The sequence below is a fragment of the Cuculus canorus genome, chromosome 9 (assembly GCF_017976375.1).
Source record: "Cuculus canorus isolate bCucCan1 chromosome 9, bCucCan1.pri, whole genome shotgun sequence".
In the NCBI taxonomy this organism is placed as follows: domain Eukaryota; kingdom Metazoa; phylum Chordata; class Aves; order Cuculiformes; family Cuculidae; genus Cuculus; species Cuculus canorus.
In genome coordinates, this window is record NC_071409.1 from 22,829,043 (window position 1) to 22,852,573 (window position 23,531).

The following is a 23,531-nucleotide window of genomic DNA, read 5'->3' on the forward strand; positions in this document are numbered from 1 at the left end:
ATATAGCAAAGGAAAAAGAAAAGATTATCTCAGGAAAACAATAGACAAAAAAACAAAGCCAGGTATAATAATTGTCTTGGGGAAAAGAGTATAAAATCAGAACAAAAGGAAGTGCCCTACCAAGCACTAACAAAAGATGATGGATGGAAGGAAAAGAAAAAAGAAAAACTCGAGTCCAAAAGAGGAAATATTATAGAGTTCCAAACAGCCACCCCAATCAAAATAATTCCAAAACATATTTATAAAGACAAAATGTTATTTTGTAGAAATACAAGAAAAAAAAGTGTCCTTCTCTTACAAAAGTCGTTAGCCAGTTCCTGTGTCCTTTCCCAAACTTTTCTAAGATGATTTGAATACAGCTGTATTTTCCAGACAGTATTATTTGGTCTTGGTTCCCATCAATATCATTAGTCACAATGCTTTTGTACTTTTCCTTGCAATGGCATTTTGTGAGTCAGCCACCACAGCAGCTCAGAGATAATTGACAGGCGTCGCTCAGAAACCACATTCCAGACTCAGAAATAGAAAAGCAGACTATAGAGATGAGTGCTTGGGCAGGCAGACAATATGTTCTATCCTTTGTAATGACATTAGAGGAAGATTGACTTAGTATTTAAGAAGACGTAATTTCTTTTTATCTGAAAGGATTATGAAAAGTTGGTTTCCTGATGCGAAAGTCCTAGGGTCTGAATATAACATCTATCAAAATCAATAGGAAAAAATAAAGTAAGTACTTTTTCTTATGTTGATTTCAGAGACCTGTGAGTCACTTTCCAACATATGAATCATAAAGCACAAATAAGAAATGAGATTTCTTTGTTGTATTAATATTTTGTACAGATAGTTCTACAACAGCTAAACAACAGGTTTAGCAACAACATAAATTTAATCTTCCAAAACAAGATACCTCTCCCTTAGCCCTATCAGATATATCTAAAAAGATGGGTCATATAACGTTAGAACTGACCAAAAAAATAACTGTACTTTGTAGCAATCCTCATTGACGGAGCAAAATTCAGCTTTATTCAATGCTAAATGTGAAACATTTTCACTGAGGAATAGTGTACACACACAAAGACTTTTAAAGAAAAGAACCTCGCTTAGCAGTTCAGGAAAGTGCTAACCTGATGGTCAAACTGAAAAAAGATAGAAGAAATGGTTTGGGTTCCTTTATTCCATGGCTGCTACACGCACACGCTCACACAGAGCCACTGCTGCAAAGACTATCAAAGGATCTGCCATTTGCACCTTTCTGGAGGTGGCCCCACCAGTAGTCCTTCTTACACCCCTCCCTGTGCAAATACCAAGAACGTATATTCTTGTCTAGTAGAACAAGAAATTGAAATATCCAAAACTTCAAGCATTTGCATGAGTTGAATTGAGATCTTGAAAACAAAACCACAAAAAAGGTAGAATTCTAAGTGTTTTCTTGAATATCTCTAGATTTGCACAGGAGGTATCTAGTTTCTCTAGAAACGCTTTGCCAAAAAAGGGGTGTTCTTCCTACCAGAATAACAAGATACTTTTCCTAAAGTACTTTAGAGCAAAGAAAACTTTCTTGTATATATTTTCCTTGGATTTCTTATTGGGCCAAGGAATATTTTAGATTACTGTAGCAATGTGTATTGTAATGAAACAGAGATTCCACCTGTCATAAGCATTTGAAGAAAAAGTGCCTGTGGTGGGTGTGCTCTGAGCAATTGATGCCAAACTCAGCTGCTGTCTCCAGATGGACTACTCCCTCCCAGGAAGATGGGAATGGACTTCCTTTGGATATATTTTTGGTGCCTCATTCCTTTTATATGTCTAGCACTTTAATTTCTTTGAGGTTGTCTATTCTAAAGAGTGGGACAATCCTGGTTTAAAAGCTTTAGTTTCAGCTGCGCAGCCTTTCCTCCTTGGATACAGGAGGACAGAGGTTCTTTAGCCCTTCTGTGAGGCTCTCTGACATCTGCTCCACAGCTTGAACCCCTTCAGGTCTTTTACTCATGTCTTTCTAGATGGCAAATGAACCATCTCCACCCAAACAGATGCATGCAAGAAAAGAGGCCGTTTACTTTTTTCAGCTACTTATTTTTTGCAAAACAATAACCAAAATATTTTACATTTACAAAAATAAAACAGAGTTGCACATAAATCCTATATTAATATACCTTTTATCATATGAAAAAAAATTACCAAATATATTCTTTTGCAGAGCAGGGAAAGAAGTTAAAATTCTTCTCGGTTTTGAAGAGAAAACCCTGAGACTAGAATGGTGTGAATAATTGATTGTTTCAGTTCACTGCCCTTTGTGAATTTTAGCAGGTGTTTTGGTGAACATCCCTACCTCTCCAGTTTTCCTGCTCTTGCTCTTATAATCATTGGTGAAAATGAGAGCACAGCATTGCCTCAAGTTACTGCAAGGGATGCACAACCCCAGAAGCTGCTATAGGCATCTTCCCAGTCTAATTTCTAAGTTTTGATGACCAGTAATGTTCGCTTTTCAATTTTGACTCTCTTATTTGATCCTTGGTTCATAATGCAAAAATACAGCTGTTAAGTGGGGGGCTGGTTGTTAAGTTGTATTTTTTTTCACTAAGTGGATATCATTTAATGCTGCTCACAGGACAAGGGTTCTGCTTACATCCAACAAGTATATCTACTTAAAATTCAGCAATCATTCACCACTCAGACACAGTTCTCCCGTTCCTCTTTGCAAAACAGCAGTTTTATCCTGTGGAAGGACACCTTCCCTTGAACAACTGCTCCATCCATTCTGAAGGTGGTTAATTTTAACTACTAGATTTAATAAATTACATATTAAGTGTTCTTAATGCCTAGTCCACAAACGTGTACAGAAAACTCACTATCCCTTCTTGGGTTATTGATTGAGCAGGTCCTGTTTGTGGCAGATGCAGCACTCCATGAATGCGTACAGTCCGCTGGGATTGTGACTGTTCTGTGCTGGAAAATATATAAATTAACAAAAGACCAATGCTTCTGAAAGTTGCTTTAGGTCAAAAAAGAAATGCATACTTATCAGAACTAACATCAAGAAAAAGATAGAGAGGAGCTGAGTTATCTTTACAGTGATAACAGCAATGGAAAAACATTATCTGCTGAATTTCAAAACGTGCATCAGGCATTCTTCACGCACTGAAAAAAGCCTCAGGCTCTCCTAAATATACTGGGCTTATTCTGTCTCACATTGATCCCACAGTGAGAGCTAAAATTAGCCACTTTTTTCAGTTTTGGTTTTTTTTTAAAAAAAAAAAAATCAGTCGTTCAGGATCGTTCTTAGTTATAGTGAGGACAATGACTGTACAATAACATAGTCTTTCCATTTAGGACAATGATGGGCACATCTTTAACCCTATTGGGGTTACCCAGTGCTAGGTAGTGCAATATAGAAAGACTCAAGAATAGCCCCTCGTGCAGAAAAGTCTCTCTACATCACCTTACATTGAGAAGTCTTGACAAGCCTGTATTAATGGTTATCACTACAATAAACTCAATTTTCTCCTCACCCAGCCTTCCACATCCTTCTAGGCTATTTTTCCACATCTTCCAGGAACATCTGTATAATTCATTCTAAGCACTTTTTCTCCAGTTTATTACATGTGAGGAACTCTGTTTCAGTCAAGTGAACCACCACCCCTGTTAGTGATGATTTTGTTGATAGCATTCAACTCTACTACATTCTCACACTGCCCCAAATTACAGATTCCACCTGCAGCCATCTCCATAAGTATCTTCATTCCCAACTTCTTTTAAAAGGTTGCCTAAAACAAATAAATGAAAAGCCTGCTGGTTGACCTAATTGGCTACTGTTCAGTCGTCACTCACCTCCACCTCCCACAAGCCATTAAGCTACGGGGCATCGTTTCCTGTTAATTAATAGGCTCAATTACAGTATTTTTTATCTGAGCTTCCTTCCACTGTGTTACAACCAAGAAAAACACACTGACAGACACAAACACAAACTCTTGGCCAATTCATGATGGGCTTAGTTTACTTTATAACCTCTTCTTACTCACGCAGATCTGTTTCTCAAGGTGTGATTTCCTTCCATATGGCTTGCACAAAAACCTCGGGGGAGTAGTGTATGCTGAACTCCTTGGTCAACACATTTTGTTACTTCCATCACAGTGGCCCCTAAACACTGATCCATCATGAGATTAGACAAGCAAGGAAGCAGCCAGCCAAAACCCCAAACTGGAAATACAAACAACAGTGGAAAAAAATGCTAAAAGACTGTTATTTAAAATATATTTAAGAACTACTTTAATCTTGTTTCTTAATTCTGATGTCCATAGGAGCTAAGTTATGACCCACAAAAAAATTAACTTTCTATCAACAGTGCTGAGAACTATTAAAAGAAAAAACAAACCTCTCTTTGGGAAGAGCTTCTGCTTTGTAAGTATTACTGAGCACTCTCATCTTTGTGTGAATAGACTTGATTGGCCTGCCTTCCCTATACTTTCTTACCTCTATCTTCAATCAAGAGACCGAGAGCTGTTGAGGCAGGCCTAAGAGTGGGCTGCACTTAAATCTTGACAATGATCTATTCACATGCAACCCCTCAGGACACAGAATAAGTTGCCACATATCACAAACTATACCCTCAAGTATTAATTCTGTCAAGGAAATAACTCATCAGTGAATAACTGTAATGAAAGGTGCTTATTCTTTGCCCTAGAAACAAGTGAAGAGATTATTAACGAAGAAACTGTCTCATTGGAGAAGCTACAGAAAGCTGACAAGAGCAGCAGTGTGGTTTGAAGACTGAAGGTAAGCAAATGTGAGAAAACCATCACGTTCTGGAAGAATCCCATGCAGTAATGAAAAGATGCCAACTCCCTGAGCAGCGCTTCTCTGAAGCGTTCCCAGATACTCAGAGCATGTACAATTGTTCTGTCCTGAATGTCACTAGCAAAATATACATAAAGCAATTTTATTTACCCCTATGGTTTTGTTTTTGTGATTAGTCTGTGCCTTTAAAGAGGTGAACTCAAATTACAATGGACGTGCGCACAGGCTGAAGCCCCCACACAGGCTGTGCTCTACCCATACGAAGGGCAATCAGCAGTCCTGAGGTCTGAAGTAGAGGGGCCTTGAGGTCGTATTTCTCCAAGAAGGTAGGCAAAGGAGTAACATTTACAAAAGACATCAGCAAAGTTGAAATTACACAATGCTAATGGAACTGTGCTGAGCTGACCGAGAAGGAGAAGCGTTGGGTCCTGAGCACAGTTTGTGGGCATTGGTTGTTGGGGTAGTTTTCCCTGCTACAGAGAAATATCACAGCCTCTGTAATGTAACAGTGTTGGAGATCCTATTTCCAATAAACAGGCTCTAAGCTGGAAGCCGGGTGCTTTAAGCAAAAGACCACTTTCTTTCTTGCTCTGCTTGGAGAGAAAAGGCACCAGCAGTATGGGATAGATGAGTACCCTGCGGTCTCGGTGTGATGGGAGCCACAAAAAAAAATAAAATAAAAAAATAATCCCCAAAACAAATCAAAAGAGAAAAGCAGGTACCACTGGAAGGCTTTGTTTTCCCTAAGCACTGAGCCGGCTGGTTACACAGACCATAACTGCACCTAAGCTGGGGCAGGGAGTGCAAGAGGCAGTATCTTTATGGCCTTTTTTTCTTATATGCTCATTCCCAGCTCAACAAAACCAAGCTTAAGGTATATCTCCTTGTTAGGACTAGATAACTGCAATGCACACATGCTCACTCTGTAGAAAACAGTAGTAAGAAAGAGTATGAATAACATTAGCCCATCTGTTGCTTTTCTCAGAAGCCAAACCCATCTATTGCTTTTCTCGGAAGCCAACTCCATCTATTGTTTCGCTCACCTATTGTGCAGCTTCAGGCTGGTTTTAATCAAGTATTTTCTGTGTCTGCTCTTAGTGCACATTTTAAAATAATTTCTCCACCCCTCCCTTTTTTTTTAAACTGTATAATTTGACTCAAAAACTTAATACATCAGAAGCAAAGCAGCTGATCACTGTGCTTAGCTTCATAGCAGAAACAAAGTGTTGGGTCAAGGGTATGTCTGCATTAATGGATGGCACAGACTTTAATCCCAGATGACAAATGTATCTGAAATGCTATTCCAACGCATTTGCAAGGATTGCAGTGAAACCATTTGTCTTGAAGACGACAGAAGGAAATGCACATGCACAGACACACACTTGCACAACATGCACAGCCTGACTGGCAAAGCAGTGTTAATAGACTCCATATTAACACAGGCGAATATGGATCAGGGAACACTGAAATGCTGCATTTGCAACTCATAGCGCATAGATGACTGCAAAAATCATGACTGCTGATTTTATTTACACTTCATTCTCTGAAACAAAAACTGTGTGATCAGAAATCACAGCACTTTGGAGCTGGGAACGGTCTTATCCCCAGCAGCATAATCTTACAGTTATTATCCTTAGTTCTTTTATATCCCCCCAGCAGCACATGAGCTTCACAGGCAGAAAAATTATCACCGAGATCCATACTGTGTTCAACAAAACCTCACGTATTTTCAGTTGTCTGTCACATTGTGGTATTATTCAGTGTTTTGATGGGTGGCAATCGCATGTGCTATTACCACACCCATAACAAAGTTGCCTCTTCTCCAGCTGGAGCTGCTCGGTTCTGTCATCAATTCAAACGAATTATTCTAACGTACACAAGAGCTGGCTAAGTCGATTGGAAGAAAACAGCATTGCTGAAATAATACAATCTGCATAAAACACCTTCACTGAAACAGCAATATTCTCATTTGAAGGTAATTATGACATCCTCGGCAATTCCTTCATTGATTTGAAGAAGGGCATTGTACATTTGGGGTTCTCGATCAATTGTTCTCCTTTCGGTACATTTAACTGCTGCAGAATGCAGAAGTATTTTGTACAGCTATTTCCTCTTTCATAGAGAAACGCTTCTTGAAGAACATCTCAGACTCCAATTTACTTCAAGTCATTAGAACAAAATCTTTTGAATGGACAGTATGATTTATAAAGTGAAAGAGATACTTTTATGAACTACCTTATAAATTCTAAACCTTCAATATTTGTTACAGCTCTTTATTCACTTGATCTATGAAAAGAAAGAAAAAAGCTTCACCACTGAATAAAGAAGCAAATGATACTCAGATTTCAAACAATAAGCACATAAAATTAAAAAATCATTTATTTCAGTTCCTCTCATGCCACTTAGTCACAAACGCATACCATTGTCTAGCCAGGCTTTTCAGCCCGCACACATCTATTCTGTGTCTTTGAGGCATAAATTGAAAGCAAACAACTCTGACGGAGAACTGAGAGGAATACACACACTCTCAAGTGGAACTAAAACAGCAAACTTCCTCAAATGTACATAGAGTTTGGATTTGGCTACCTCTACGCTCTTAGAGACAGCAAGAGCTTTACTCTTTTGGGAAAACAAAATAAATTATAGGCGTAATAGCACTAACACTTGTCTTTTATCTCAGAGCCTGAGAAATGGAGCTCCCTGCACCACCACCCTCACAAGATAACTACTCAGTCCCTCCAGCCCAGAGTTATTGCTGCTGAAGAGATAGCACAACCTGTCCAACGCTCAGCTAGCCTGGCCTTCTGCAGCAATCCATGACACATGCAATTTGCAAACAGCCCAAGGACATCCTATTCTACAGCCTCAAAGCAGGGGGAGAAACTTCACACAAGCAGAGAATAAAGGTTCTTAACACTTTTTACTGTACTTCAGGATGGAAAGGAATATTAAACAAAAACTTGTGCAATCTCATACAGACAGGATCTGCATTCAGTACATGGCAGCTGACGTTTTCGGATGGTAGCCATCTCCAAAATGCTAAACCGTGGCTTTTTGCTTCTCTGGGAAAAGTAGCACAGTTACACAGCACTCAAACTCACATGTTTATTCTATCTCTTTAGAGACCCAAACATTCCAACAACATCCATTTTTCTCTAGAGACCTGTGACAACTTGTGAAGTTGTCATAGACAGATGCTATTCATTCTCACCTTCCAAGCTTCTGGACAGGTAATAGCACTGCTGCTGCGAGAGTCTAATAGCTCCAAATCCAAGTGGTTCTTTGCTGTTTATTTTTTGTTCTTCACCATTCATCCTGTTTCCTATTCCCCTTTCATTTACTGGGTAACTCTTACTCATCCTTTTTCATCCATCCACAGTCATGGTCTTTTCCAGTGTTTTCTATCTAAGCTATTTTAATCTAATCTTTCATGGGACTGCTGGCTCAGAATGATAGTTCTGCTTTCAGACCTCATTTATCACATTACTATATGGCAGTATTACTTGATTACTTGTAAGGATTCAAATTTTCTCTTTAGTGTTATAAAAATCTGTTATGAACCTCTACACTCTCTTGTATTGTGCAAAGAGGAATAATTATAAAAAGTACCCTCTCTCTTTAATACCAATAATTTGTCACCTACTGAGCATTTTTTTCCTAGGTATAATAGTAGTCTAACTCATTAGTTCCATATTAAGTACAGCAATTTTGCTGTCACCTAGCCAAATATTTCTAATATTAACAATACAGTTTAGATAAAATTATTTAAAAATTGTACATACAGCCATTCCTTTGTACTTATGCAATGATAATTAATTATCTGTAAGTTTTTAGCTCCAGTCTTTTACTTCCAATTATACTTTAATATTTCTGATGACTGTTTTGTAACAGTTTTCTTTCTCAAATTTCATAATCTAGTTTGACATTAAATCATTATTGACTAAAAGGAAGGAGAAAGGAGAGGAGTGCCTGGGAGCACGTTCACTTCTCAGCAGACTGAAGCAGCAAGTTGCAATGTGGAAATAGGCTAAGAGCCTCCTGCCTTCATGGAGAGGGGGGGCAGGGAAAAAATTTCTTCACAAAACAGCGGTGCTTCAGATACAGGAAAGAGAAAAAAGAAAGATACGGCTGCACACAAGCACATGGAAAGTGGTTTCATGTTGATTGCAAGGTGGCTTGTGAGACGGACAGAAGCTCCCAGACAGGGAAATGCCCTCCACCACCCACGCTGCACATCTCACCATCCTGTCCACATCAGCAGGGCCAGGAAGGCCATCTTCTCATCTCAAAGTTTTTGCCTTCTTTTGCTGGACATAGTTAGAGGCCTCTTTTCCTTTTGTACACGTGCACTAACTTTGTGCTAGCTCTTCCTCCCTTGCCAGCTCCTCGGACTGACAAGTGGGGAAAGCACCAGCCGCTGTCAACAGCTCTATCAGTCTTCAGAGCAGCTGTGTTCAAGCCCAACAGCAGTTACGCACCTCCTGCTTCATAACACACATAAGCAAACTTTAGTTTTTTTCAGATACTGGCTTCATAACATAATACTTTTTTAAAAAACCTATAGATTATCAAGAAAAATGTATTCTTAAAGTTTTTTTTTTTTTTCTCATAGTCCAATTCAAACAAAGCTGAAACAATGGTACTCCCCTTTGTCCTCACTAATAACTCGTCAGGAATCTCTGCAGCTCTTCCCTCTTTACTGAAATGGTGTGAACCTTCCTACCAAAGCTAAGAGCAGAGTCTGGAGCTGTTTGTTTAATATGGAGTTGGAGTTCCGGACGCAAGCAGGACTTTGTGGAAACGGTAATATTTGTCTCAGCAAAAAACTGCTTTTACTTCTTTGCAAAACTTGTATGGCCTTCATTATCATAGAAACAAGGAAAAAAAAACTCTGCTAAATCCTTGATAACCCTTTCTGCTGAACTTTTTTTTATTAAAAATGGATTAATATGTTGTGATCAAATGTTCTGAAATTATATTAAACCTTACAAACACTCCCTCAAAATTGGAACCTTCAACAGCAAATCACCACAGATTAAAACTCTAAGTGGTATTTGTCTCCAGTAATTTTCTCACTTCTATTATCAACAGTTGAATAAGACAAGGACAAAGGACAATTGCACAATATTCAGAAGTTATTTCAAACTATTAATGCTCAACAAGGATGAATGTTCTTACACTACCAGGGATTCATTTTAAAAGATGAAATTCTTTAGCACATTTTGCATATGAAATAAAATGTAAAAAGTGGTGAAGTAAGTGCAAATGATGAGTGTTAATCTTATTCTTCAGCATCGGTATCACTGGAAGATTTTCCCCTCCTGCCTGAACACCACATGTTCAGAATAGTTCCAGTTTTTCCATCTTTTATTTGCATAGGTAGGGACAGTTTATTCAAGCCAATTATCTCAGCATGATTCATCATCATGATGTTCTAAAATAAAAGCAATCATGCTAGATTGGTCGCAATTAAAAAGGTATTTTTACATTTGGAGGAAAGTTACCTGTTGAACTGATAAATTTTTTCAAACAAAATCAGGATACCTGTTGAACTGATATGCCACATTTCTTCCTCTCTCTGAAACTGAAATGTGTAGTCCCCTGCTCCCTTGATTAAATATCTGTGAAAATGAAGTGAAATGCTCTGGTCCATCCACTAAGGAAGTGGAAATTTTTATTGACATGTTTTAATCAATAAAGGTACCCCTATTTAGACATCACAGCCAACAAAGGAACTAAAGGAAACAGGATTCCAGAACAAATAAACCACTCTGGAGAAGAGAGAATGGCTTTCATCTGACAAGATTTTTCCCAGAACCTCTGCCAGTCATGCAACCGCTAATTAAATATTGCCTAACTGATGCACGCAGCCTCTGGCAGATTGCAAGAATTGTGTTTGTAGGTGGAACTCAGCTCAGCACTGAAATCTACTTTTATATTTAAGCATAAGACCACTGGTCTACCCTCCTCTTCATCTGAAACAGCAGCATGCTCCACATCCCGTGCTCTTGTACCACAGCTTCCCACCTACTCACCTCTGTTGAAGAGAATGTGTTGAAACACTGCAGAAATAAACTAAAGGCTTTACTGAGTTATACAAACTTCTGGAAATAATAAAAACTAATTACAGAAATTAGGAATGAGCTCTTTCGGAGTTTATGGTCATCACAATATACCTGTCTTTATTCTTTGTGATGGGAGAAGCAACATAGTAAAACATAGAATCATTTATGTTGGAATAGACCTAAGAGACGTAACAGTATCATTGAGTCCAACCATAAACTATATTCTATTCTGTATAGAATAGAACTTATCATTTGGAAGGGACCTACAGTGATCAACTGGTCCAATTGCTGACCTAAAATTAAAACATGGTATTAAGGGCATTGTCCAAACGCCTTACAAACACTGACGGGGCTTGGGGCACTGACAGCCTTTCTAGGAAGACTATTCTAGTGTTTGATAACCCTCTTGGTAAAGAAATGCTTCCTAAATTCCAGCCTAAACCTCCCCTAGTGCAGCTTAGCACTATTCCCACCTGTCATATCACTGGATACCAAGGAGAAGAAATAAATGGCTTATGTGTACCTATGCACATATAAATTCATATATATTATGGGCACCTCCCTGTTGTTACAGACAAGTACTTTTGAATTCATCACTAAAAAGACTTTGCAAGTGCAACATCCAAAGAGGATGTAAACAGAATAGGAAAAAACATTGCTCAAATTTCTCTTTGATATACAGTGAAAGCAATTTGTAGAGGCACTGGGCAGAAGGAAATGCAGCCTGTACAAACTGAAATACAAGCCTTTGTCTACAGAGTAGCAACATACAGCACATCCAGCAACACAAACGGTGGCTTATGTAAAATTTCCTGGGTGGCAAACTTATTCATAGTCTGGACAATATGCTTCAAACAGGAATTGATGTTCTGGTTACAAATAAATGAGACTGTCTCCAAACTGAATTACAGCTGTGTCATCTTGAAATACCTGCAATGTTCAGATACCTGATGTTTTTTAAGTTTCACTCCGTGTTTGATCTTTGCAGAATACGAAGCTCATTATGGTTTCCATAGCTGATTCTTCCCTCTGTTCTTTTCTTCTTTAAAAAAAAAAAAAGATCTTGTTTTCTAGCAGAGCTGAATTAACTTTTTAAAACAGGACAAAAGCCTAAATTTTGCAGATTGCTGTATCCACACGGAGGAAGATACTCTACTGCTCTGGGGAGCAGACGGGTGCTGCTCCAGTGCTGTCCTGACGCAGCACAGCAGAGCGATGCATCAGCGAGCATCCCTGGTGCACAATGCCATCCATCCAAACTGCCACCGCTGCATGAGAGTGCTTTTCCTGCTAAACAGCAAAGTGTTTCAGTGCTAAGTAAAGTAAAATAAAAACCAAAACAAACCCACTTCAGTCATTCTTCGTGTCATTCATACAGATGGGACCCAGTTTTCAGACTTCCCTGTTCTTATTTGACCATGCTAGTGGCAGAAAGGGGATCCAGGACATTTCCACATGGCAGCTTATGCTCTTTGTCTGTGTCAATCTCATAGCTGGGAGCACCAAGAGGACAAGAGCAGAAGAGCTGAGTGAGATCAGCTTGGGTCTGGAAGCCATACAGCCAAGTGGAAGCAATCGGCACACTCAGTCCCTACCCCCGCAGGCTTCTTTCTTCCACCACAACACCACCTTACCAGAAGAATTTGGGTTCCCTGTTCCACATGGTAAATCCCTGCTGTCAGACTGTGGATGTCATCAGCTATGACCAATTTCACTGTGATTAGCTGTCACACATTCAGGGATCCAGAGGAATACCAACAGTGTTGGCTTGTGTCTAATCAGTATCCTTCTCCAGTACATGGAATATTGACCAAATACATTATTCCAAATTAGAGATTCATAATTTTTTCTTCCTCAAGGCTGTGCTAAGATTTTATATTAAAATCAATTTATAACGTCCTTATTTGCCATTTATATTATTTGTACAGTCTCATATTCAAAGCTGGTCTTTGACCAACTTGACCAGTTTCCTTCTGGTATGCCAGCTCAAGGTAGGTTGAACTTGGGCTTTCTTCCTTCTCTGAAATAGAACATAACATTCCTCCTGAAAACGAGACATTTTCCCCCCATAAATAGCCGTGAATAAGTACTTCTGGAAGTCCAGCTGCATGTCAACAAACTACGTGAGCACACGACTGCCCCTCAGCTTCACCAGAGCGTTTGTGTAGGACCACAACAAGGACAACCATGCAAAAGCTTTATGCCTTCATTGAGCTCTCTGGATTTATCTTTTGTCTCCCAATGGCTCAGCAAGAAAAGAAATAGCTTAAGAATTAATGTTCTTGTTTCACCTCTCCACACCCCTGTCTTGTTTGTTCTTTGGAGCTGAAGAGAAAACAAAGGTGTTTCATTATTTACTGCAACCCTAGATTTTTTTATAGTAGTCAAAGTCAGATGCACTGCATTAAAGTCTACGCGCTTCCGTTATCTAACTGTAAAGTTAATAGCAGGAACGTTGCGGAGTGTCAGATTTGCATGTAAGTATATGGACTCACTTGGGTTTCCAAAAGTAATCCTCTGCCACAGTAAAGGCTGAGCTTGTCAAATGAATCATTGTGGCAGTAACTTCAAATTAACACAAATTACGCACAGTTATCAGGAGAAAACGTGATATTTTTTCCTCAGGTCTTCTAGAACAGGCGTGGAGAAAGCTTCAGAATTTGTACCTCCGAAGAAGGAAATAGGAGCACATGCTCTCACACAGCTTTGCAAGCGCTGAGTTAAAACACAGCTAAAAGAGAAAAAAAACTTGCTTTAAGGCTAACATTATTGAGCAGTATTATACAGAAGGACAGATACATGCTTGCTGTGGGTATCACGCTGTGCCAAGTTAAGTTACAACTCCTGCCTCTCCCTGAAAGTACCAAGCCAGCACTTTTTACAATAGAATCGCTGTTCTTGAGGAGTAATGCCAGTCCATCCCTACTCCAACATCATCCCTGCTTGCACCCTCCCACGGGGATATCAGAGAAAGCAGAGGATTCCAAGCTGAGTTCATCAAGAACAGAGATATTTCCTGAAACCTGTCTGGAAATGAGTGGCTGAAACAGCAAAAGATTCAGAAGATTACTGTCTTCATTTTTGATAGTATCACTGACTTTGCAAAATTCATCATCTCTGACTACCGTTTCAAAAATAAGGAATGGAAATTTAGTAGTAAAGATTAAAGACAATATGGTATTATCATTATTATTCCTCTTCTGGAATGCACAATAGCCCAGAGGTGCTTGGATCTCCAGGCAACAGCTGTCTGTTTCGCAAACTATAAATCATTACAAAATCAGCTTTACAAACAATAAGTGCTTAGTAGCTACTCCCTATATGAATTAAAATATAATGTTTGCCAGCCCTATTGGTGTTACCCAGGGCAACCAGAGGACTCGTGGATACTTTTCACATTAAGGAATCCCTCTCAGTTTTGTCAGAACAATTTTGCCTATGTGAGCTTCTCAGAACTACCTTTGGAGTCTCAGGAGAGAATTTTCTGTTCCAGCCTGAGAAAGACTTCTCGAATTTTCATTTCTTCCAATGAAAACTCATGTCTTTCTCACATCACATCATACACAACTTGCTGTATATTCCACTGACCAGTTTCCCCCCTACCCCCTCATTTCCACTGGCACAAAATCTGTCACCTTGTGAAGCAGTTGGAAGGTTACGGACCTTTTGGGAGTGCAGCAGATAGCCTTTTCATTGGCAGAGATTCCCTCCTCTGGGGCATCTTTTCAAAGTCCGCATTTCTTGATGCCTGAGTGTGATTTGATTGATGTAGACATCTAAGCCCTGGTGTTATAGTAATTGCCATTTCTGTCACTGTATCTGCAGGGTTTCCTCTTCATTATCTCAGAGCACTCTGGATGTCTGAAACTGTAAGGCTTGTAAACAAAAAATACAAAGCAAAACAGAAAAAAACCCTCTTCTTCTCCAGGCATGAAGCTTTCTTCTTTTAGTTTTGTTGAAAATAGTTCAAGATTATACTGCAATCTTCAAGATTAACGGAAAAACTTTAAGAATAAGTTTCTCCTATCTTTTTGAGTTGGGCCTCAGCTTCCTTGGAAGAAGGAACGATGTCTAGAAAAGCAACCTACAGCCCCAGCAGCTCCAACTCGTGCAGCTCTAATGCTTTGTCCTCTGCTGGACTTTTCACAACTACATTTTCTTGATACTGCAGACAATCAAGGATCATTAGAAATTAACACACAGAGCGTTTGCTGAAACACTGAATACAAGCAGCACCTCCTCCACAACCAAGCATAGTAGTATCACCTGTTTCACTAAAGAAAAAAAAAAGCATATTGCACTCCTGCTTTCAGCTTTATCTATTTTTCAGAGCCTTTCTTAAAAAAATCCTCATTTTAAGGTGTTCACAGTTTTCACTGCAAGTTATTGCTTCAACCTAAAACTTCACAAAACCTGAAGTTATTGCTTTTTCTTAAAAGAATTAAAAAGGAAAGAAACACAATATTGATAAATAGCTACAGTTTTTTTCTCTGATATGTCTCAATATCACCAAACAACATGCAAACAGAAAAACGCATTCCAAAAATCTTTGAGCAAGAATGAGTATCTGATCATATTTTTTTTTAATGGAAATCTTTTCACTGATAAAAGAGAGAGTAAACAGCAAGCAATTATTTGCTATTTGAAATAGTTGAAACTGCACATTTCAACTATTGATATAGTGTTGAAGCAGTTGAAACTGCACATTTTTTGAGCATATTTCTGCTACAAAGAAAAAAACAGCGTTCCCCATACATGTTTCCATCTAGACCTAGAGTTTATGCAGAACTTGATCCAAAAGCTATTAATCTTTCAAGCACCAAAACTGAGAATTTTTTCTTTTTCCCTCTTTGCCCACTCTTTCCATGACTATGGACATATATATATAATCTTACTTTACCTGTTATATTAACCCGTTACTGCAATTCCCTTTGGCCAGAGAACTACTTTTAGCAAAACATCCCCCAACTGCATCCTCACTCGATGCCAACGTGTGTCGTCTTCTTTGCAGTAGCACAGCTGAGTCCTTAAAATTCACTTCCCAATTCCTTTAGTTTCTTGTTGTTGCTTTTAAAGTGATTTTAAGAGGAAAGGAATACAGTGGTGGATCCTTTCAAATCCATCTTCAAGGCACAAGGTGGAGGGTGCGCTTTTACAGACAAAGGTGCCAATAGGTTTTTAATTGTACCATTGTACTTCCAGTCAACATTGGATATGAGTACCTTTAATATGGTTTCAGAAATCACTTCCTTTGTGATTTTAGCCACTTTTTCAGTGGCTACAAATATGATCCCTGCAACCAAACAGCCAGTAACTGCCTGGTGGACTGGGGACTCCAGAGAGCACACCCCTGCCTGGTAGGGTGGGGTTGTGGACCCACTGATCACGTTTTTGTTTAACCTCCTTTTTAACACACCAGAGGAATAAGCCTCCACAGCCTCCTGCAGCAGAAAACTTTGAAGCTCACATTGAACAAAGGTGTGGTTTTAGACCTTATCCTTATGATTTTATCACCTTTATAGGTCTGTTGGGTTTTAATTGCAGAGTTTGATGAAATGCAAACTATGCACCATTGTCTGGCAGACCAGAGTCACTGCTACAGTAATGACAAAACACAGCAATTAGCATGGATCCCAGCAATGATTCACAACGCAACTGCATCAGGCCATTAATTTGCTTCAGGCACTACCTGACCTCTGTCTGTCTACCTCCTCTTTCAGGAGAATTACATTTAAAAATCAAAATAATTTCCTGGACGACATGAAGATCTCATTTGAAATCAATTCATTCAGTTTCCCCTTCCGTGTTTCTAATATTGTTTCTGAAGTATCATGACAATTTAAAATAATTATATTTTAATTAGCACTGATTTTCAGGGGAAGTTGTGCACAGTCGCTTAACAACTTCCACATTAGTACCCAAATAAGTTCCCTGTGATTATCTGGAGATTCAAAAGCAGAAATAATGAGGTATTGGTATAATCATTGTTGAGGTCTTTTTATAAAGATCTCTAACAGACTCTATGAGCAGCGCATATGTGTCAGAACCAGGGAAATAAGCAAAGTTATCAGAGACAATATAAAACCCAAACACACAATCTAGAACTCTCAATTGTCTAAAACATCTGCTTTGTTTGTTGTAAGAAATCACAGCCCTATAAAGGATGACAAGATAAAATCAAGATAACACCTTTTTGTAAACACACCTCTAAAGTTTGCAAGTGGTTTTGTTGGGTTATTTTGCCCTAAGAGTTATTTAGAGAATATACCTATCCAATATCTTCTTTTTTAATACTATATCATCTGTTAATCCCCAAACACCCAGAAAGGTTAATACTCTTTATTTCATCACTAAAGCAGAGCTACAACAAATGGGATGAGTTAGCACAGCAAGTGGAGCCCTCCGGTAACAGAAATCAGTATTGATGCAATTTAAGACAGATAATGTACTGCAAGATTTTCTGAAGATCACACTGAAAAATTACGGAACAGTCCTCATAATTGTTTTTCTTCCTCCTGTGTGGTACACTAAGTCTTCTCTACCCAAGCATGGCAGTGATTCTCCACAGCAGCCTCAGTCCCTTGCAGATCGGGGTTTCCAGCTGTCACGGTTTAGCCCCAGCCTGGCCTGACTGACTGCCAAATGCAAGCAGTTATGCCCCAATCCCCACCCCTAGGGAAAAGGGAAAGAAAAATGAAAGAGAAATTTGTGGGCTGGAAACTAAACCAGCTTTAATTAAACAAATAATAAAGAAAACACTATTAATATGAAATTAATAAAATACATTAAAATACATGATATCTTCTCTCCTCCCCCATGACTACATCACTACTGATGCTGCGGGGGAGCATCAGGGATGGGGAGAAAGTTCCGGGCTGGACTCAGAAGCGGGAGGAAACTGGACTCGGGAACAGAATTCAGGAACACACAGATCTGGGGTTAGAGGCAAAAAAACAGGGTCCATATTGAGTGCTTTCCACTGAAGAAGAGTGCCTGAACCTTGGGATTCTTCCATTTGTACCAATTATGACATATACAGAATGGAATGCTCTGTTGTTCAGTTTTGTGACATGTGTCTTGACTGCTCCTCCCTGCAGCAGCAACTCTTTTTTTCCCCTTTTACTTATGGCATTCCACCAGCTCGAGGATGGCTTTGTTTTCTACAGGGACAAGTATAAACAATAGCCTTCCTGCATATCAGTACACCATTACCACTTGCAGAGAAAAATACCATCTCAAAAACATGCATTTTATCTTCAGAAAACGCCTCAGAAGAGGCTTAGCTGAAAAGTTAGAAAACCAATTCTACTTTTGCTCAAATCAGAACACCAACCCCAAACCCCTTTGCTCCTTCGAAGTGTTTTTAAGAAGGGGTCCCAAAACATTTCTAGTACTTCCTTTACAAGTTCCTTAGACATAGCTGCATTCATTTCACAAAAGCAGAGATTCAGCAGTCATAGATATTCACGGGAAATGAAAGTCAAGCATCCCAATTAGTCACATAGTCCACTAATCACAAGATTATCTTCATTTCCTGAAGCGAAAACAATTTAATTTTAAGTTTGGGGGGTATTTGTGCACAGGAGGATATTAGCTTGAAATAGGACGCGTAGTTAAAAAGGAAGTGAAATAATTTCCCTAGAAAAGCTTTTTGTTTTGAATACAATGGTATAAATGAAGCGTATAGCTAAGTAACATCACCGACATGTTTTTGACAGCCTGAATTATGTAAGTGCTTTTGCATCCAGAAGGAAGAACAGTCATATTGCTCCTAGACTCAAATCATCTCTGAGTAATACATTTTGCAGAAAAAGCAGAGCTTTAGAGAGTGGATATTTAAATGACGCGGCATTACTCCTAAAGGAAGTATTACTGACAACAGAGTGCAAATGTTTGGTATAGTGTTTGGCATAAAGAGAGAACATATGGTATTTAATGCAAGATAATTAAACAGCTCTACACTACAATCAACTGGAGAAGCATCTTACTGTAGCAATCCTAAATCCAACATCAACTATATCCCTCCAGATTTGCACCTGTATGAAATTGGTTGAACATATGCATAGTTCAACCTAGTATGCTTCGTTAAATTTCAGGTTCTCCAGATGCATACAAATAACTGATTTGAGATAAAATTTACTGGAATGTATTTCAGTAAACCAGTTCTCCATTTCTCTGTGAGTGAGAATTCAAATGGCTGACGTGTAATCTCAGACTGGCCATCTGTACACGTGATCAACTGTTTCCTTTTCTATCATCAGTAGGTTTTTCTGCCATTTAACCTCAGCTGAATGTGTTCAAAGTACTCTCATTCAAATAAATGCACCAGCAAATATTTACAGACCAGAACTAACTATCCAAAACCAAAGGTTGCCAGAGAAAGAGAAGCCGAGAAGAGCCTCTCCAACCACAGCGACCTGTATCACGTCAACAAAGTCAAAGTTGCTCTACGCCACATTGCACCTTGAGTTATCAGGATGATCCAATCCTACCCAAACACTTTGAGCATTTAAGCAATGCAGGCTGCTGTGTCAGCACTCTGACCCGTAGCCCAGGAAGGCTTTCCACCCTCTGAGTGCAACCCAGACTCTATGCATGGGATGATTTGCATCGATCACAGCTCTTAGCTTTCAAAGGCATCCCCTTACTGTGGGCATCATTTCTTTCCCCACTAAAATGGAGGCATTCTTTATCCTGTCATTTTAACCCTCTGGATTTCCTTCAGCTTGCTATTCCAACTCTACCTTGCTAAAATCTACTCTGCAGTGCAAATAACCCAAACTAATTTTCCTGTGTAATGATGTTATAATCACTGAATCTTCTGTTTCACCACATTCATCAGATTGGGCTCCTTTTCTAGGATGGTACCCAAAAGATCTCTTATTTCCCACTGGCTGCTCAGTAGACTGTTCAGGGAGACAATTTTGTATCACCTCTAGAAACACTTGAGGCTATTCTGAAAAATATTCCTGCAGTCATTGCCAATAAAGTAAACTAACCAAAATCAATGCTTCTGACCTCTTACACAAAATTCAAACATCTGTATTAACTAATATTTTCTCTTCCCTTGCCCTAACCTAAAGACCCATTTGTGGAGATTTAGATTAAAATGATCATTTTAACCCACTGTTGATGTAACAAGCTGTGTTACGTATTTCAATTCTTTGAAAAATTGCTTTTTGTTATTTTTAATTAAAGATAAATTGTTACTTTCACATATTTCATTGCACAAGCTGTCCTATTGAAACAAAGGATTTGTTTCTACACTTTAGTATTGCTGAGGGTTTGTAATAGGATCAAAACAAGACGTTATGAACTATAGTATCAGAATCAAAATGAAGATGTTTCAGCTATTTTTGTGCTAAACATCATCTCTATGGAAACACCACAGTTACATTTAATATTATTATAGATTTTTGCACTGATACAAACCAGCATTAAAGAGTCCAGACTAGCGTGAAAACAAATGTGTTGGCAAGTAAAAGGCACATTTCAGTCTGAAATATTGCTGAAAGTTTAACCTGCCCAAGAATTAAACAGACCCCCACCTTCTGGGTTTCCTCACAAGTGAGATTAACCAATCTAATGATGAACAGCCAGCTCAGTGGTCAATTAAGAGCAAGCCAACTCACTTCTTATATTGCTTTCAAACATTATTGAATTACTGTATCCAGAAATAGAAATCATTCTCAGCATGTTATCACAGCACATGCCAGTAAGATTTATAGCAAAACCTAGGAAATACGTTGAAATGCCCTTAAAATTAAAATGCACAAAAATCATTCATGAAGTCTGGACACATGCCCTGGTAAACAGTGTGCTTGCTGCTCCCAGGGTTTTCATGTGTCAAGGTGAAGCTCAGTAATTTTGGCCCTGGTGTTTCCAGGTGAATTTGTATTTCAAGGTTTGAAAACTCCCAGGGAGTATGGGACGAGGCAGGTAAGCATCGCAGCTCCGACCCATCCTATTTTCCCATTATTATCGGTGTCTTCTCTCACCTGATTTAATCAATAGACATCTTATATGTTGACAGTCAGCACCTCCGTGTCAGAACTAACAATAAATCAGATCATCACTATAAATATGCTGAAGATTATACAGGTACCCGGTTTTATGCTGCCAAGATAAAAATTCCAGGAGTGAGAGCTAAGGCGCTGAAGTTTGCCAAAGGCACGGGATCAGCAATGTGAGTTTTGGGGAATACTTACAGGTATATTAAATGTTCTAAAAGTATTGGCACCTGGTGTAAGAGTGGGAGGTTTCAGGACAGGAAAACATGTTTCAGACAGCAAAGCATCAAAACCAACCGAGTCATGAAAAAAAGAAAAAAAGACATTGTTTATTTATACACTGGAATGATGATTGTTATTAATTTATGGGTATTTAAAGAAAGTAATCACGCTATATAACATTATCATGAGATACCACCGTATGGACCATCAAATATTACAACTTGAGACCTAAAGAAAGAAAGCTCGATATAAAAAAGTTTTAACACCTTTTTTTTTCATCATAAACCATATCAGTGGAAAGAATGTAAGAATCCACATTCTCCAACATGAAAACTTCCTGCTGATACTCCTCATGACTCGATAAATAACATTCACATCAAGATCAGCAATCTTGACAAAAAGAGAGGCGAGCATTTTAAATTGTAATATAAACTTTAAGAACCGATTCCAAAATCAGTACCTCTGCAGAAGAGTGTAAACACAGGCAGAGAAAGCCTGAGCCCAAGCACAAGAGAAGAAAAGGCATATGATTCAACTGTTTGCGGATCTTGGAGTTATTTAGAGTCAACCTTTATTTGCTTCTTCTCACGCGCAGTGTCTCGGTAGCAGTTCATAGGGATAAGAGTTTTCTGACAGAAACCATCTATCAAGTTAATTACCGAAAGTACCTTTCTTTAAGACTACACTAAGGCTTATTGGAGGGGACTCCAGGTGAGGACAACAGAGCCGTGGTGGGAGCCTGAACAAGCCAAGCAGCAGCAGTGACAAAGCTTTGCCTTCAGCTGATCATGTTAACTAGAAGGCATGGAGAGCACAGTGCATTTCTCTCCATTAAATTTGGAATTATATGTTTGCTGCTGTTAGGGAGGGGCCAGGGGGACACATGCGGAATCAAGTGGAAAAGCACTACAGCTTACTGACAAATCTCGTACTCATAGAAAACTATATGCTTTTGCAAATATTTTACTCAGTTTAGGCTTTCAGATTACAAAAAAAGTATATCTCTTTCACCCCAGGACTGTTCATTGCATGTGTTATTTTTAAAGTGGCTGTTACTATTCATCTAATAAGACACCTACGCATCCAGCTAATACAAGAAGCCTAGTGACATAAGATTATAACATTAGCATAGGAGACTTCTCAGGTATAATTTATAGGTATCATGGTTTAAGTTATTTTTTCCCCTTCTTGGACACTAAGCGTAGTGTTCGTTTTCAGCTAATCCTTTCATCTTTTTCAATCTAGATTGTGAAGGTCACACCAAATGCAATATTCCTTGTATAACCCATACCAAGGTCGGCCTTTGAATTTTATGATCAAAATATCCCTCTGGAATATGAAGTACGAGGTAGCAATCAGTTCATCTCCCAAAACTAACCCTAGCTACCTACTGAAATTTTCCACACTGAAATGTCTATACCAAAAAAGCAAATAGTGCTTGTACTGTATTTTTTACAGACTCAAGGGCAAAGATGAAGGAACCACAGGGAGTGCAATTGCATCCTGTATTATTTGAAACAGAGGCTACATATGCTACAAAACTAGTCCTCTTGCCTTTAGTTGAATTACTTCTTACCTAAGCATAGATTGATACACTTTGGGCCACAAACGGCAATATATTTGTAACAATACTTTGTGTATAAATTCAATGTTAGAGATCTTAGTGGTTTATTCAGAGAGAATATCATCCTCCCCGCTTATGTTCTTTTGCTCATAGCTGACAAATTTGAGAGGTGAAGGATCAAAGTACTTGACATTTGAAATCTTCACTCCAATTGCTTCTTTTAATTCACAGCCTGAAGGTATAAACATACGCATAGGCAATGGAAGGGAAGGCACATTTGCCTGCACCAAGCTTAACAGATGATTTTTCAGCATAACTAAAATTTCCACACGCACACTCGTCCAGGAGACACGTGCTGCACAGTCGGTTTGTCATGTTGTCATGCCCTCTGCTATTAGTGTCCTCCAAGCAGCAGCAAGCGGGGTTAACAAGCTGCTGTCTGAAAATGAAAGCAAGCACCACTCAGAAGTATTTTCCTTTCACCTCTTCGATTCCTATCTAAAGGAACAGGATTCAGCTATTTACAGCATGAGGAAGTCTCGGGAGTCCTAAAAAGCCACCTCTCTATGCCACACACCTAGGGCTTCTGCATTTTGTATCCTTAAAGCTCTTCACATCAGCCATAACAAGAAAGTCTTGCCCAGTTTCTAGCCTGTTGCAGACACACCACCACAATTTCACTTGTAAACCACCTTCATTTGACAGACATGCAATTCAGAAGACAGCATGCTAGGCAAGAGATGTGTTAGCAGGCAACATGGAGGATTTCATGTGGGTAATTTTTTCCCCCTTCAGTGAACATTGGATGCAGTTACTTTTTCATATTACCTTGAGTCAATACTTTCAATGTCTCAAGATCAGATCACAAACACCAGG